Raw genomic sequence first — 16298 nt, 5'->3', positions numbered from 1 at the left:
GCGATGTAGCTGTGCATGCCAAACTATTCCAAACACACACCAGGGAGCCTCCAGACAGGAAGTGGAACAGAACTGATCCCCTCTTGATTGTCATAATGTCATCAGTCTGGGTAAACAGGCTTGCGCCCCAGAGAGAGATCAAGGGAATGAGCAAGCAAGTGTTTGACTCTAATGTCTGACCGTTTGCTCGGTCCTCAGTCCCGGCAGAGGTGTACTCTGCAGCAGAGAGCCAAGGAGAAAACAGCTGAAGAGGGAAACTTGAGTCGCAGTGTGTTAGACAAAGCTCTCTAATTCTGCGCAGGCTCCCGGGCTGATAATGGGTGCAGAACAGAGTAGAGCGAAGACAAAACAAGTGCTGTGTAATCAGCAGTTGGCTGTAGCGTGTGATGAGCTGCAGAGCCAGCCATAGCTGAGTCTGCACACAAACACACACACAAACTGAATACAGCACTAGCCACATGCATATATTCAGCAGCACATTAACGCCCACACAAACACGCTATCATAAAACACACAAAACAGCCACACAGGCACATGTTCATCCATGTAGCCAAGCAAACACACTGGACTGTCTTGATTTGGTCTTATGGGAATAACAGCATCAGATTGAACCTCATTTCTACTACTTCCTCCATCTCCATGTCTTTGTGCGCCACTCTTCCCTCTCTGCACCACCACAGACTTGTTTGCTCTCCTCCCTCTCATTCCTTTGTGAGATTGGCTGACGGTGTATGAGTAGCAGGGAGGTGGGGAGGAAATGAGGGACGCAGAGAAGCAGTTACGGAGGAAGACAAGGGAGGTAGTGACAGCCTGACCACAACTAAACTCTGTGGCTGCAGAAAAACAAGTCATGGGGCCTCCTCTACGCCCCTTTCACTCCACTAAAGGGATAAAGCGGCAGTGTGTCTCTTAATCTTCAAGTGCAACAATCAAAGTGGACGTAGAGTTTTTACCACTGCTTTAAATCTGCAGTCACGTGCCAGTTAGAACTAAAGAAAGGAGCTTCTCTGGCCTGGACTTTCACAAAAAAGAGCCAAGGGGGGCAGCAGAGAGCGCAAGGAGTGAGACCAAGGGCTAGAGGGGAGCAGCAGTGCAGAATACATTTGTCCATTCTGTGGACCTGTCTTATCGCCATTTCTACCTTTACCAAAAGAAGAACTGGCCTTGGGTAAACAGACTGGACAGTCACTTCTGCTCACTGTGACACCCCTTATAATCTCACTCTACTGGAAGGAGAGATAATCACCTTTGTTCGTGATAAAAGTTAAGAGATTGTTCCTGGGTCATGATTCAGTCTCAGACATCCCGGATGTAAATGTATTTCAAGAGCAGTTGAGAATACACTGGCCAAACTGAAGTGTCATTGTCACAATTTCTTACATCATCCTAGACCAATTTATTTCATTGGGGAGCAAAGGCTGATGAAATGGGAAAAGAAGAAGAAAAATGAAAGGAAATAGAAGTAACTCTTATGAAACAATTTCACTGCATGGTTCTACCAAACTCTTGGTAGCACCTGGTATCAGGTCTGTCCAGTTTCCCATTTAGTTTAGCTTATATGAGAAGAGAGAGTGAAAAAAGAGGACGTGTTTGTGTGTTTGGTTGTAGATTAAAGGACTCGAAGGGGATGATCTCATCAGCCTGCTTACAGTGAAGGGGTAGCCTATCCTCATTGTTAATGAAAACGGAAAATCAAAAGAAGAAAAATAGTATCATGCAGTGAAAACACACCAATAGATTTAGAATGGTTCTGTGCTTAAGATTTGAGTTTTGGTCTTTTATTCTTTTCGCTCTGATTTAAATTTGTGTGAACTCTTCCTTAAAGGCCACAAGAGAAAACTTTGACAGTAATTTGCTTCTGTGGATTGTCATGTTCCCTCATGAAACAAAGGGTCAGGGCAGGACTAGATGGATGCAGGCGTGACTTTAATTTAAAGTTTAAAAGTGGAGAGGCGAAGACTGAAAAACTAAACTGAGGGTCAGTTGTGTTCTCAGACTGCCACAATCCTTAAACATGCTTCTGTGCACTGTTGCCTTTCTGCATGCAGCAGGTGTCCTGTTCATTTTTGTCACCCCAGCCCCTCAAACAGCCTGAGTCCACCACTGCTAATGCTAGCCCCGGAAGATCACTTGTCTTCTTGTTTATTTTTTGTTACTGTAGTTCTAGTACTGAAGGCTGTTAATCACATATATGATCCTGTGGCCAACCAACACCCAGATACACACCTTAACTCATGTAACTGCTAGTGCCGATCCACCTTAAAGGTCTTATGTTGCGGGAAGGGATGGCTGGATCGCCTTAAAATCTGTTATCACATTTGACTAACTGGGAACAAAAAGTTGAGTCATCAACAAAATAATGACAGGTTACAGGGAGAGCAGAGTGAGGAAGGGCGGATTTGTCTTTTGAAATTTATTCAACAGATAATTATAGCCCTAAGATACATATAACAGGGTCTTGTTTATCCTCTTATAAGAGTATTCCAACACATAAACCACATGTAGAATTGTATTGTACAGACCGGATAAAATCTGGCGCTGCTTTGGAATGCAGCACGGATACACAAAAACACACATTAACTAGAAGAATATGCTGCCACGCCTCACAAGCGTACGCATCCATCTCTCATTACTGACTCACCATGAGTTGCTATATTATGTGGTAGTGTGAACACCTGCCGCTATGTGGAGATTTAGGAGTGGAAGTCTGGAAAAGGGAGAGGCGGAGAGACAGAGGAAAAGCACTGACGAATACAGTAAATACACAACGGCAGCAGGGGACGTGCGCTGATTGGCTTACCGCCCGGCTTGACATATTATTCTTAAATGAACGCAGACTGTAATGCAATAAAGAACGGACGGAAGGTGGCGTGAGCACAGGGGAGACAGGCCTGCCACCACAGACGCTTGTCAAAAGCAGTGTGGGCTGAGGATCATTTAGCTCGTATTCAACCTTTAGTGCACACACACCAAACACACACCAGTCTGCCTCCAGCACACAAACACGTTTTATTAGCCTGCTCTGTGTTGCAAGCCAAGTTTCACATAAAAACAAGTTGAGACACGACAGTGAAAATCACATGGAACATCTCATGCACACACAAACTAACACTCCCTTTTATCCTTGTAACGGATAAATATACCTTATGAGTCTGGATCTCTAATGAGAAACCCACACACACGTACACACACATTAGAGGTAAATCTGTCTTCATTTCCAGTGGAAAGCATTACCCAGTGATGTTATTTTGAGTTACAGCTCGTTTACTGTCCACATCTTGTCTACATTACACCGCCAAGCATTTTGTGAGACGCGTTTATATATATTTAACTTGTATTTTTTTGTTGCAATTTAAACCTCTGCAGTGTCACATCCATATAGGCTGCATGTGAGAGGAAGGCTTCATTTTTTTGCTGGATTATTTCCCAGTGACTCTCATTTCCTGCTGTGGGTGATTGGCAGTGAGCAGTGTGTAAATTAATATGAGAATGCTGAACGTCTGCAGAGTAGCTATGACAAAACCAAATTACGGCTTTACATTTACTGTGATAGATTGTTTAGCTCGGGCAATTTTCCAGTCTGTGAAGGCAGTTTTTTCTTTAAGAATGAAAGGCTGAAATTGAGATCCGAAAGGGGGGAAAAGAAGCCTAGTGTCTTCAATAATGTTGATTGTTGGCAGAAATAATGGAAAATAACTATGAATTCTTGCTTAAACTTATAAACATAACACTGATAATGAGTTTTGAGTAAGATCCCCCTGGACTGGCACGGGTCAGTTATTACATGACCTTACCACACAGCATCTGGGCAAGATCCAAAGAAGCTAATCCAATCTGTGTATGTGTGTGTGTGTGTGTGTGTGTGTGTGTGTGTGTGTGTGTGTGTGTGTGTGTGTGTGTGTGTGTGTGTGTGTGTGTGTGTGTGTGTGTGTGTGTATGTGTGTGTGTGTGTGTGTGTGGTCTCAGGTCAACCACTCAGGGCAGTATGATCAGCAGTGTGTGGACACATTACAAGAATATAGTGAAAATAGAAATAGGGGAGTGAGTCCTCGTGATGATCCTCCAACACAAACACTCAAAAAGCCAAAACAAACTGTACCCAGAATGCCTCTGTGACAGTCTAATGAACAGGTTAACTGGATATGCCTGGCTGACATTTCTGACAAACATAATTTCTGGTAAGTGGCCCACATTACATACAACAGCAGCTTGACTGTCTAGAAACAGATCAGGCCTCACTGAGCAATGGCAACTAGTCTAATTTTGGCAGAGGTATGGCGGAGCCATCCTCACAGTCTGGCCTTTATAAAAACAGCTCCAGAATGAGGCTCCGGTCAGGAGGACACGTGGGTTCCCAGAATGCTTAGTGTCCATGTGACTGTGCAGAGAAATGCCTGGCATCGTTAATCCACCTAATCCTTCCCTGTGGTGACTTATACTTACACAAGACAGTTAGTGGTGAGAACACATACAAAGGGGCTCCTTTGTGTCATTTATACAATATTTAGGGACATAAAATCAACATTGATTTCCTTTTCTTATTGCATGCAATAAAAAGTGTTGTATGAGGAAAGCCATGATAATGACAATAACAGTGTTGTGCTAATCTGGAGGGGAGCAATTACAGCATTTTTATGTCTTTGTTAGATTTTATTATAGCATATAGTAGTGTGTTCGTGTTTATTTTGTCTTGCGTTTGCTTCTGTAACTACTGTATTACCCAGTAGGATAGTTCAAAATGGCCAATATATAAAATTGAATGCATCACAAAACAAATAAAGCATAAAGTTGTCGATCAATGAATACTCTGCCAGGTGCTGAGATTTCTGGTTGCTTAAGAAATAAACTGAATACACGGTGATGTAACTCAGGTGTTCAAAAATAGAGGATGGTGAAAAGCACAAATGTTATATGTGTTAATAGCATCATTACAGTCAGTAATTCCATTGCAGAAGAATTGGGGCAGCCTTCAGCCAATGTGTACTCCAAAGTAAATGTACAGACTTGTGTGTAATGTTTCTCACGTTCAAGAATTCAGAGAGCAGCTTAACTCAAGCTGCATTGATTGCAACGCCAGTGGTGAAAAGAAATCTGCTATGCTGTCGCTGCACAGAAACAAGCTATTTCCCACAACTTATATCCATGATGCTATTTTCCAAACACAGCCGATGCATTTGATTCACTTTGTGATGAATGTGGCCAGACTAGAATCACTATAACAGACACAGATAGATTTTAAATACTGATGAGTATTCAAGCTCAAATCAAGTTTTGCTTATTCGTGGGTTAAATGCGAGAGACTACGACAAACTGAGGAGACAGGTAAAAATCTAAGTATATGTGTAAGTATATAATGTGTCTCGGAGAGATAGGGGTATAACATGTCTATCTAAAGGAATGATAGCTGGTAATTGATACACATCTCGGTTTTATGGAACCAGAATTGAAATGATAGGGTTCAGGAGAACTGAATGCTAAACAAGACAGGTGCCAAACTGTCACAATTAACTTTCATTATCTGAAAATACACTGAAAATGATGTGAGTAAATAATACCGAATCGATCAACAACATGGTGGCACTGGTCAATCACAAGGTTGCCCTGCCTCAAAGCATAATGTTTGTTTGGTCTGTTTTAGTCTAAATGGAAAGATGGTTTACGAAATGAACATTATGCTGTATTGGAAAGGATTCAACACAAGTGATTGAAACTATTTTCATATCTGTCAGGGGATTGTTTAAGAGATAATAAATCTAGTGAGAAGTAGGAGCATTTTTTCATAGACTTCTATGCAATCTGATTTTATTTTTTGAACTCATTTAAGCCATTTGAAATAATGCACTTCTGCATTGGCTTTACATTTTTGACCCATAAGTTGCTCCATTATATTAACTAGACTATTTTGTCAGTGTTAATGCCAAATCTATAGAATCTTGTTATGTTTTGACTACAATATTTTTATCATCAGCCTTTTATCTGTCTATCAATATCCACACACAGACACACAGACACACAGACAGACACACAGACAGACACACAGACACACAGACACACACACACACACACACACACACACACACACACACACACACACACACACACACACACACACACACACACACACACACACACACACACCAAATGAGGTTGTGTGACATTGTTGTGATTCCTCCCAGAGGTAAAGTCATCACCACACTTACAGTTCAACAGATGAGAGGGGGAGGGGGACATTCTGCGACGGAGGGACAGAGAATACCTCTATCACCTCCCACCCTCCAAAGGGCAGGCAATGAAAAACAGAATAATAAAAAGAAAAAGGTGTCATGTTCTTAGTCCCGGAATCAAAAGGGCAACCTCTCACTGCAATGCAAATGAGCTCCTCTGTCTCAGTGAAACGGCCTTTTGTCTTCTCCATTTGAAGTGTCCTGGGACTACACTGGAATTGCCCTATGAGTCACCGCTCCTACCGATTTGCAAACAGAGGGGTCCAGTCAGTGCCACTTTCCCTCCAAAGGAAACAACATAAATCTGTGAAATTTACAGTGTCACACAAAATTTGTGTGGGATCTCTCACTTCTTCGCACAGAGCTTTCTCTTCTTTTAAAGGGGGTTGAATACTGTGTTCCAAAACTATAAACTAAACGTCGGATGTGAATGAAGAACTCAGATCCTTTACTTGATTGACAATTGTACTAAGTTCTTAAAACAACACTGTTATAAGTAGTCTTAAGTGCGAAATGTAAAATAAGTAGTAGTACAGAAGTAATATCAGCTTAATGTACTTACAGTATCAAAATGGTGCCTTTGACAATATAATATTTTTTAAATAGTATTATAATATCCAGTTTTTATCACTAACAAAACTATATCAGGGCATTTTAGTTTTTGTCAATGCAAAGCCAACTTTAGAAACTTAAAATTAAAATACTGGTTTGTACTTATGTATGTTGGTAGTGCAGTAATGCCTTGTATCATATAAGGAAAATACATAAAAAGTTAGTCGTAACTATGAGTGTTAAATAAATGTAGTAGAGTAAAAGTACAATCTTTGCATTCAGAAATTGGGGTAAGTAAGGATAAGATGAAAAAAAAGTAAAAGTATGTCAAAATAGTACTCAAGTATGGTACTCTTCCAAATGTACTTAGTAAATTTCCACCTTAAAAATTGTAGGCTTGTGTGTTGGCTAGAGTTTGATGTGACAGGGAGATGCTCCGCAGAAAGCCGAACATTATGTTTCTGTTCTGTAGCGGCCACCTCTTCCTGACTCATTAACCTCCCATCATTCAAGCAAGACGTGACCGGACAGAAGAGTAAAGTTCACTGTTCATCCTGCCCCGAACTGTCACAAGGGAGCGGAAAAACACTGTCGCCACACACCCAACGCCCACCATGGTAGATTGCACGGCCATGACACGCCGGTACCACCCCGGTTCAGACTGTAAGCCTATTTGTAATCCTTTCCGCTCAACCTGTGCTTGATTTAACATGTCCTTGTTAATGAGACTGTGTGGAGCTGTTCCAAAGTGCGAAACACTGGCTAGACCATTGACGCAGCCATGTCCTATATTCTCCTTTGATGTCTCGAGGCACAAAAATTAAAAAGAGGATAGGAGTTGATCAAGCCTGGGGACTTCAAAGTGATGAAAGATCTGAGAGAGAAACTCAAGACATTTCTACCTGTTTGACAACTGATATCGGAAGCTTATGTTTGGATTAGCTCCATTCCCAGTAACTCATTCTGAGTTTGGCATTATTTGATTTTAACTATACTGCTCTTAAGTGCAAGCACACGTTTATTTGTCAAGATATTTTTGTATGCATGCTTGAATAGGTCTCCATTGTTTAACTGAACAAGGACCTAATGAATTTAAAGGACCACTGGTGGTTTTTCCACTATAAAAACAAACACGAATACAACTAAATGTATACTTTTATTATTCTTATAAAAGATTAAAATGAGAAATGACATTGCGGTTACGACCCCAATGTTCAAAGGGTCCTAATATACAAATTTTCAGGTTCATATTTGTTTTTTGTGCCTCTACTGGGACATGTTTCCCTGCTTGAGTGTTCAGAAAGGTCTTTATTTTTCTCAAACTGCCTGTGCTGCGGCACCCCTTTTCACCCTCTATCTGAAACCAGAGCTCAGTCTGCTCTGATTGGTTAACTGGCCGGCTCTCTTGGGATTGGTCATAACAAGAAGAAGGAGCATAAAATTCTGGAACTCAGGAAATGAAAATGGAGTAGGGTTGTGCATTAAGTGGAAAGTCAAATTGCATCCTGCTTAGTGGTAATTACTTACTGGTGTTAATATTTTACGTTTCACCTTGAAACAAACATCCCTATAAGTTTCAAAGGCAAACTAAAATTAAATGCAACTTAGTCTCACTGAATGTGGCCCTAACGCCACCCTTCTCAGCAAAGGTGGTTGAACGAAAGCGCTACGTGTTCGTAATTAAGCTCCAGCTAAAAGATGCGCAGCAGCTTGCTGGTTGCAGGGTAACAGTTGCGGAGATTGAGTGGCGTAGGTCTAGCTGCCAGGGGGAGATAACTTGGCCTCTTGCTAGCTTCCAGTGAGCAGACGTGAATGACAACTTCTTCAAATGGCCCGTCACTATGGAAACCTTCTACAAAAGCATCCCAGCTATTCACAAAGAGGAACACTGAGGCTGCAGTCGAAAGAGAGGCAGTGGGGAAACAGAGAGAAGAGGGGAAAAGCGAGGGCATGAGAGAGAAACAGATTGAAGAAGTGGAGCAGGGAAGAGCGAGGGGAGGAGGGAGAAGAAAGACAGATAATAAGAAGCTCACAGCGACAGAGTGGGAAGACAGGAAGGAGAGGCAATTCAAGAAAGAGAGAGAAAAATAATGGAGAACAGGGGAATGAGGCCAGAGTTGTGAGAGACTGGCATATGAGGCTGTGTGTGTGTGACAGTGAGAAAACATCACTCCCCATAACAGCTCTGGCCTGTTTGGTGCATCCGACAACACACTGTACTTGTGTGCAAACGCCAAAGTGACCCTCAGCTCCATAGGACTTCACATATGTCCCCTGACACACACACATAGCAGACATACAGTACACAAAGCTATGTCTGTGCTCAGTCCCCTCCTGATCACAAAAACAACACCAGTTGAAAAGCCATTGCCATGGCAGTGAGCATCAGAGTGTTCAGCAATGTCGCTCCCCATAACGAGCAGACACTGCACCAACTGTCACTTGTTTCTTTTTAAATATTTACAAGACAGTAAGTTACAGCTTGACTTCAAATTGGAATTATGATCACGGAAAAATGTAACGTTCTAGTGGTTTTTAGGATGTGTTGGGGTAGGTTGAATCCCAGGTGGAAAGGCCTGAGTCTGGGTGACAGTCAGTCACTGCTTCTGCAACTTTATTTAAGCAGATTAGAAGGTGAGGGATTGTGGGAAGTATTGGGTCTAATGTAAGGCCAGGGTTTCATGCACTCACAATATATCTTCCAAAATTAAAATATAAATAAAACGTTTTCACCTTTCACAAAAATGATCTTGCTCAAAAAATAATAAACCGGCCTTTTGGTTTTACACGTAGATCCAAATGTTCATAAAACTAAAGCTCAGAATAAAATGCAGAATCAAAACGTCCTTATTAAGATGGAGATCAAATGTCTGACCTAGATTACAATTACCCTATATCCTTAGCCATCCCTATTTTATTACATTATTAACCTTGAAACTAAATGTATTCTGAATATTGCCTTGAAGCAACTCACTACAAAACCAGCAGTACATTTTATAATTTAAATAAATGCAGCTCTCTTTTGGGAGTTACAGGGAACACAATATGTCGAAACACATTATCGTATTGTTAACATCTTATTGTTACAATTATAGTTTGAAGGTGAGGTCAAAGGGTATAAAACGACTAACAGCAGCAATTAAAGCTACTTAAAATGTTACTTTTCCAGAGCAAGTATTGCAGAAGAACTTTACTTTGAAAGAATCTCTCTCTACCAAATTTGACACAAAGCATCCAGAGAGTGTAGCACTGTCAAGCAGCATTGATCTTGTGAGTGGACCTTCACATTCACTCCACATTTGCGGCAAAGCCTGCAAATTCATCTCTTCAAAAAGAACCATGTCACCCTCACACTGCTCAATCATATCCCGTCTCCCTATTTTTTCTCCCTGTTATCAATTGCTCTCCCAGTTTATTTATCTTCCCCTCTTTATAACAAGCACTCCGGTCTGTAGTAGCTTGAGTGTCGACTAAAACCCTGAGATGAAATGGAGATATACTAGGCTAAGAGAAAAGAAAATCAGGGTTAATTAGAGCAAGGTATTATTTTTTTCAGACTGTGGCTAACTGCCTTTCCCGCGGGGAGAAGGTGTGTCCGGGCTATTTATAAGCTCCAGTTGGTGGGCCAGTGGGGTCTTGTCTTCCAGGCCTGCCCTCGCCAGTAGAGCTTGTTCAGAGCTAGAAATAAAAAACCTGAAACCATGAGGATAACGCTACTTTTTGTGGTATGATCCTAATTAAAACCATATTTCATCTGAAGAGGTTTTGAAAATGAGAGCTCAGAAGGGATTTAAGGCATAATAGATCTAAAGGTAATATACTCCATTCTCATTAATGGGAAATTCTGTCTGAGACTTATAAAAAAAAAGAAGGTAATAACCTGCTGGCTTTTTATTTTCAGTGTCAAATTAGAGATTCAAACAAGGGGATTCTGATAGGAGACGGTATTATGTTACAGTGGGTTCACAATGCCAGTCTTATCGTGGGTAGTGCAACAAAATCTATATAATTATAACATACAACTAGTTTTCAACCAAACAGATTAACACAACTCTTGTATCTCGTATGTTGTAGGTAATATTGATTTGTTAAAAAGTGGAATGCTTGTTTTGCAACCATTGAAGTGCAGATATTGGGCGGTTGTGTCCCACTGTTACAACAACTTCTTTTCACCTGCCAGTGATAAAGTTTAGGAGGCGTTTACACCTAAAACAGCCTGATAAAACAAAACAAAGGGCTGCATTAGTGGGAGTGTGTTGCTTCAGGGACCCTTGACATGAAATACGATCCAAGAAGTCCAATTTAAGACAAAGATCCTTGAGTTTGTCGATACTATTCTAGAAGCGTTTATTGTAACTACTAGAGTAAACAGTCAAATGAAGAATCAAGGAATTTGTGCTTGCATGTATTTGCCCACTATAGATCTTTCCCAAATGATGTCACGTTGCAGTCCTTCAACAATTTAGACTGGTTGACTATTTTTTGTTGCCAGACCAACAGCAGCCCCCACCTGTTACCCAGGTGAGGACACAATCAATTGCATTTGTTGAGAAACACAAGCAGAGCAGAGCAGCCTCTAATGAAAGAGAGCAAAGGGGAATTCAGCCATTGATAGAGAAAAGTTCACCTTTGTTGACATGTTTACAAGCCACACACCAGCAGAGTGTCCTTGGTCATTCAGCTCTGACAGAAATGACTTCAGGGTTCCTGGTTTTCTTGTGTTATCTCCACTGCTAATGCACAGTTGAGTTATTAAAGAAAGTCTTTGTGGAGACATCCTAGAAAATAGCTTAACTCTCATAAGAGAGGTTGTCCTACTGTGTTTTTACGGACAAACAAAAGAACCCATTAACCCATGGGAAGTGTATCTTACATACATATAATGTAAGTCCATATGACCAAAAGGAAAAAAACAGGAAAAAAACAACATCGGTGGGACAGATAGCTAAGCCACTCTCTGCTCTCTCATCACAGGGCAAAGGTCCTCACTTCTCCTCATGCTAATCCCTTCCCCTCCCTCACATCACACACTGTTGCCCTTTGACAAATTTCCTCACACACACAGTGTTGTCGATATTGTGTGGTGTCCGTCTCAGCTGCTATCTGCGGCACCTCTGAAAGACAGGTGCTGTTAAGACGCCTGCTTGTGAGGGATGGCAGACATTAGGATGCATGCTTCCAGTTGTGCCTTATTACTTTTCTTATTTTGCAGACAGGGGGTGAAGAGAGGAGAACAGGAGGGGACAGAAGAGCCATTTCCCCTATGGCTCTTCTTGGTGTACAGATTTCCCCCCATCTCCCTGGAATAATACTCCTCACAGTCCATCTCTACAGCCTTATCAACCCCAGCCTTAAGGGCTCACCCACAGCCATCATAACATTGTATTTGTTAAGATACAGAGCAAATTGGTTTCTAGCTAGCTGAGGAGCATCAGGAATGGAGGAGAGAGGGTGAAGAGGAGTGAGAAGCAAGGGAACATATTTGTTTTGAGTCTGCTCAGGGTGCATTATTTGCAGTATACAGTATGCCGCATCATTTTGGAAGAGACATGTAAATTTATATTAAACAATTATGTAAAAATGTATAGCAAAGGCTTGACTTCAGCGTCCTTGTTAGTCCAATCATTGTCAAGTCCTGATGGCAAACGACAAAATATAAAGAAATAGAATATGGGATTAAGTGTAGAAGCTGATGATTTTGACTTTAACCCAATAAAACATGAACTCCGTAATCTATCGCTGAACTATCTCAGAGTTATCCTATCTGCTTCTCCTTGTTGTTGGGTGCTAGCCACAAGTTGTCACAACAGCTGTTAAAAGAGAAAGAAAGACAGCGTAAGGCTCTCTAAATTGTTAATAGCTACCGTGGCTCCCTGAGGGGTTTATTAAAGGGGTAATTGAATTTGAGCCAATATCAAACGATATGGAAATACAATAAAAACAAGCAAGACAATGGTAAACTGTGAGGTGTGTTAGCAAAAAATACATTAAAGTCAGTCAATGGAGAAATAAGCGATAACTCTGAGCTGCGGCGATAAAGAGATAATTACACGGAGGGATTTACCAAGAGCTTGTTGTTTAGTTGCTAAGTTACACAGTTGCACGCTTGCAAAAATAAGGCCCCGGAGTATAAAAACTATTTCTTGCAGGAAGAAGATAATTGTTTTTCATTTTGCGTTAATGACCCAAGGACTGTGATGATTGAGGTCCATTTTTAGGAGATCTTTTTCAAAGCAGCATAGGTGTGCTTACAATATGTCTGACCATGCCTGCATCTTCCTCCAGCTGCTGTCAGTACAATCACACATTGTTCCCTTCTGCCCACTAAAAGCTCTCTGCATGAGCAACCCCTTCAGTGCTCCATATCCCTCCTTTCATCTCTATTCTCTTCGAGCACTCTGGTAAACTCTTTGTGCTCCCATCTCCTCGTGCCACTGCTATCTCTATACATTTACCTCTCTCTACTCTCAGTCTGTATCTAGCCATGTGAGTCGGCGACCCCCTCAGCCCTCTCTATCCGAGCTTACCATCCACGTGGCCTAGAGCGGATTACATTCTTGACATCACTGTGCCAGATGTTTATGACTAAAATAGATGGAACAACTAGCCTCACCACTAAGTGCAAACAATGCATTTAGCATAAAATTGACACAGCATTTCCCCATTTATTCTTCGGATCATTAGGCAAAAGACTCGCTTTGCCTAATGATCTCCCCTGTTTCCTTTGTCTCTCTTTACTTGGAATCAGAGCTGCTGTCTTCATTACCTGGATCACAAGACTAAATTGTCGAGCTTTCTCTTGTTTTCACTTCATCGCTTCCATTCCCCCCACGCTTGTGCTTTTCCCATTCTTCCTCCTGCAGCGCCTGCTTCCAGAGCGGATATGGAGATCAGCTATCCGATAAACCGCCCACTGTAACATACACATTAGCATGATTAAATTGGCCATTGCCTGTCCCATTTATTAAAAGACTCTGTGCGCTAGGTGGGAGGTCTATAGCCGGTAGGAGAGGGATGGGCTTTATTTGTGTGTGTGTACATGGTGTGTACCGCTGTTGTGTGTGTCCAAGCCTGGCGGTACTACAGCAGAGAAGCTAATGAGGGTTGCAGGGGTGTTTCTGACACAGTGCTGGCTTCCTGTGGGGGAATTTCAGGTGATGTGATGGCGAGAGCGCCTGTTGGGGAGCGATAGCTGGGCGGGAAAAAGTTGGCGGTGGGCTCAGCTCCGTCGTTGGCTACAATGGAGATTTAGGGGCTTAGGCAATGGTTTAGACGGGGCTCAGTTTGTTTTGAACTATGGGCCTGTGTTTTCCACAGGGCCCTTTATGTGGACGCTGACTCTTCCCCCCACTTTGTACTGCACTCTCAGCAGTTTAAAAGAGGAGGATTAGACACAGGAGTGTGCCTCTCTCTCGTCGGCCGGAGAGCACAGAAGCCTAATCTCTCGCGCTGACGAGAGGGGATTTGGAAGGAATGACCTGTGCTCACTTCCCTCTCGCCTGCTTCTCTCCTGCTCATACCCGACAGAGGTGGGGAAGGTACTCAGATCTTGTACTTGAGTAAAAGTAGAAGTACAGAGTGTAGAAAAACTCTGTCACAAGTAAAAGTCCTGTATTCAAAATGTTACTCAAGTTAAAGTAGAAAAGTATCAGCATCAAAATATACTTGAAGTACCTAAAGTAAAAGTACTCATTATGTATTAACACTATTTACCCCTGACTTGTAGTGGAGTAGAAGTAAAAAGTAGCAAAAAATGGAAATACTTATGCAAAGTACCTCAACATTTTACTTAGTCCAGTACTTGAGTAAATCTACTTAGTTACTTCACACCAGTGGGACCTGCCAAGTTGAGTGAAAACACATTGCCGCATCCTTCCTTCCTCCCTTCCTCCCGCCACTCCCTCTCCTTCATTTTCCTGCTCTATGACTCTCATCAGCATGCAGCACCACGCCGCTGCTCCTCAGGACCAGGCGGGCTGGCAGACTTGTCAATAAAAGGGACAATAGTAACAGGGAACCTCGGCGAGGCCCCCAGCCCTGTCACTGACGTCTCATTCAGCCGCACCGACTCCCTCGGTTAATAAGCACGTAATTGTTGAGCAAGCAAAAGAGAAATTAGGGAAGCGAGGGGGGAGGAGAGGGCATGAGGTGAGAGGTGCAATAGAGAGATAGTGGAGTGATAGGAGACAGAGGTGAGGGAATCACAAGGACAGAGTGTTCCAACAAAGACATAATATAGACATTTGGTCCTTAAGTGTGTGCTGCAGTAGAGTCAGCTGCATGAGAAGAGGGGTGGAAGCACACTGTGTCTAAATTGAAGGGACTGTCGGGGGAAAAGCTGCTCAGTGGGATGTGACATTGAGAGCAGGCGGGGGAAAGCGGTTTCAAGGACACAGTGGAAATATCACATGCAGTCGCTACAAGGCAGCCATGAGTTGTGGCGAGGGCACGCTAGAGCAGGAGAGCAGCCAGAGAACTGCAGGATAGAGGAGGGGATCAAGGACATGCAATGTTTCCATGATCTGCCAACATGAAATGATAGTAGGTGACAGATGTACAGCGTGAGAACGCTGAAAGGAGAAAGTTGTTGATCTTACTAGTGATGATACAATACCAGGGGTTAAACTTTGATGCCGGAACTAATTTTAACATCTTTGGATTCGATACTACCAAACCACATCAACAAAGCAGCTACAAATATACTCGGACATATCTGAAAGTATGATGCACCATTAGTCCAAAGATTTATGGACAGGATATAATTGACATTTTGGATAATTATCTCCTTCAAGGAGGTTGAATTTTCGATTTTGACAGCATGATTATGGATAAGGTACTGGCCCGATTTACATGCAATTATTGGAAAGAACCAGGAATTACCTCTTGCTTTTGACCTGCATTCATTGATTGCTAAATAATCTGAAAAAAATAGTTCTCCACTAGGTGCATAAACAGCTATCAAATATTGAGCAATTAAAAACAGTATGTCTTTTTTGTAGTGTCCATGTAATTTCATTATAACTAATTAAAGCTCATGAACAAACCGCCAAAGAAAATCCTCCCGACTCCGGAAATGGGAACACCAAGATGCACACGAGTGCCACATTGGCCTCGATGCAAGTCTTCTGTTTTTGAGTGCCATTCTAGTTCTAAACACCAAATGTTGGCCGACTTTCTCAATTTATAACCCTAACAATCTTTCAAATCTGAATGTTTTTGTCAAGTCAATGCCATTGCTTTTATCATTCACATTTCCCTATTCCCTTGCCCTGTCGAGGTGATATTAAAACGTTGTTTTCAGCTTGCAGAGCAAATTTCAGAGAAAATATTGAATGTTTCAAACTTTCTTTTCAAATTCCGGGAAAAACATAATTTTTCAACACCCTCGTACAAGGTTGTATTACAATTTTCACTCAACCTGACACTGATTACCACCTGGAGGTAAGTTGTTGAGGGCAGCTGAGTTTGACTGCGTGCGGTGCCACTCTCCTGTGACCACCCAAGCTGATTTTAAATGAGTCT

General features: G+C 42.0%; 1 protein-coding gene across 5 annotated transcripts in view; it reads right to left on the bottom strand.

Moving 5' to 3' along the window:
* The window catches only part of aplp2 (amyloid beta (A4) precursor-like protein 2), a 55610-nt gene that overhangs the window by 30311 nt on the left and 9001 nt on the right, over window positions 1-16298 (bottom strand). The gene's annotated exons all lie outside the window — the stretch shown is intronic.

This window comes from Eleginops maclovinus, chromosome 18, assembly GCF_036324505.1.
Source record: "Eleginops maclovinus isolate JMC-PN-2008 ecotype Puerto Natales chromosome 18, JC_Emac_rtc_rv5, whole genome shotgun sequence".
In the NCBI taxonomy this organism is placed as follows: domain Eukaryota; kingdom Metazoa; phylum Chordata; class Actinopteri; order Perciformes; family Eleginopidae; genus Eleginops; species Eleginops maclovinus.
Note: the sequence above shows the minus strand (reverse complement) of the source record. Positions and strands in the feature narration are given on the sequence as shown.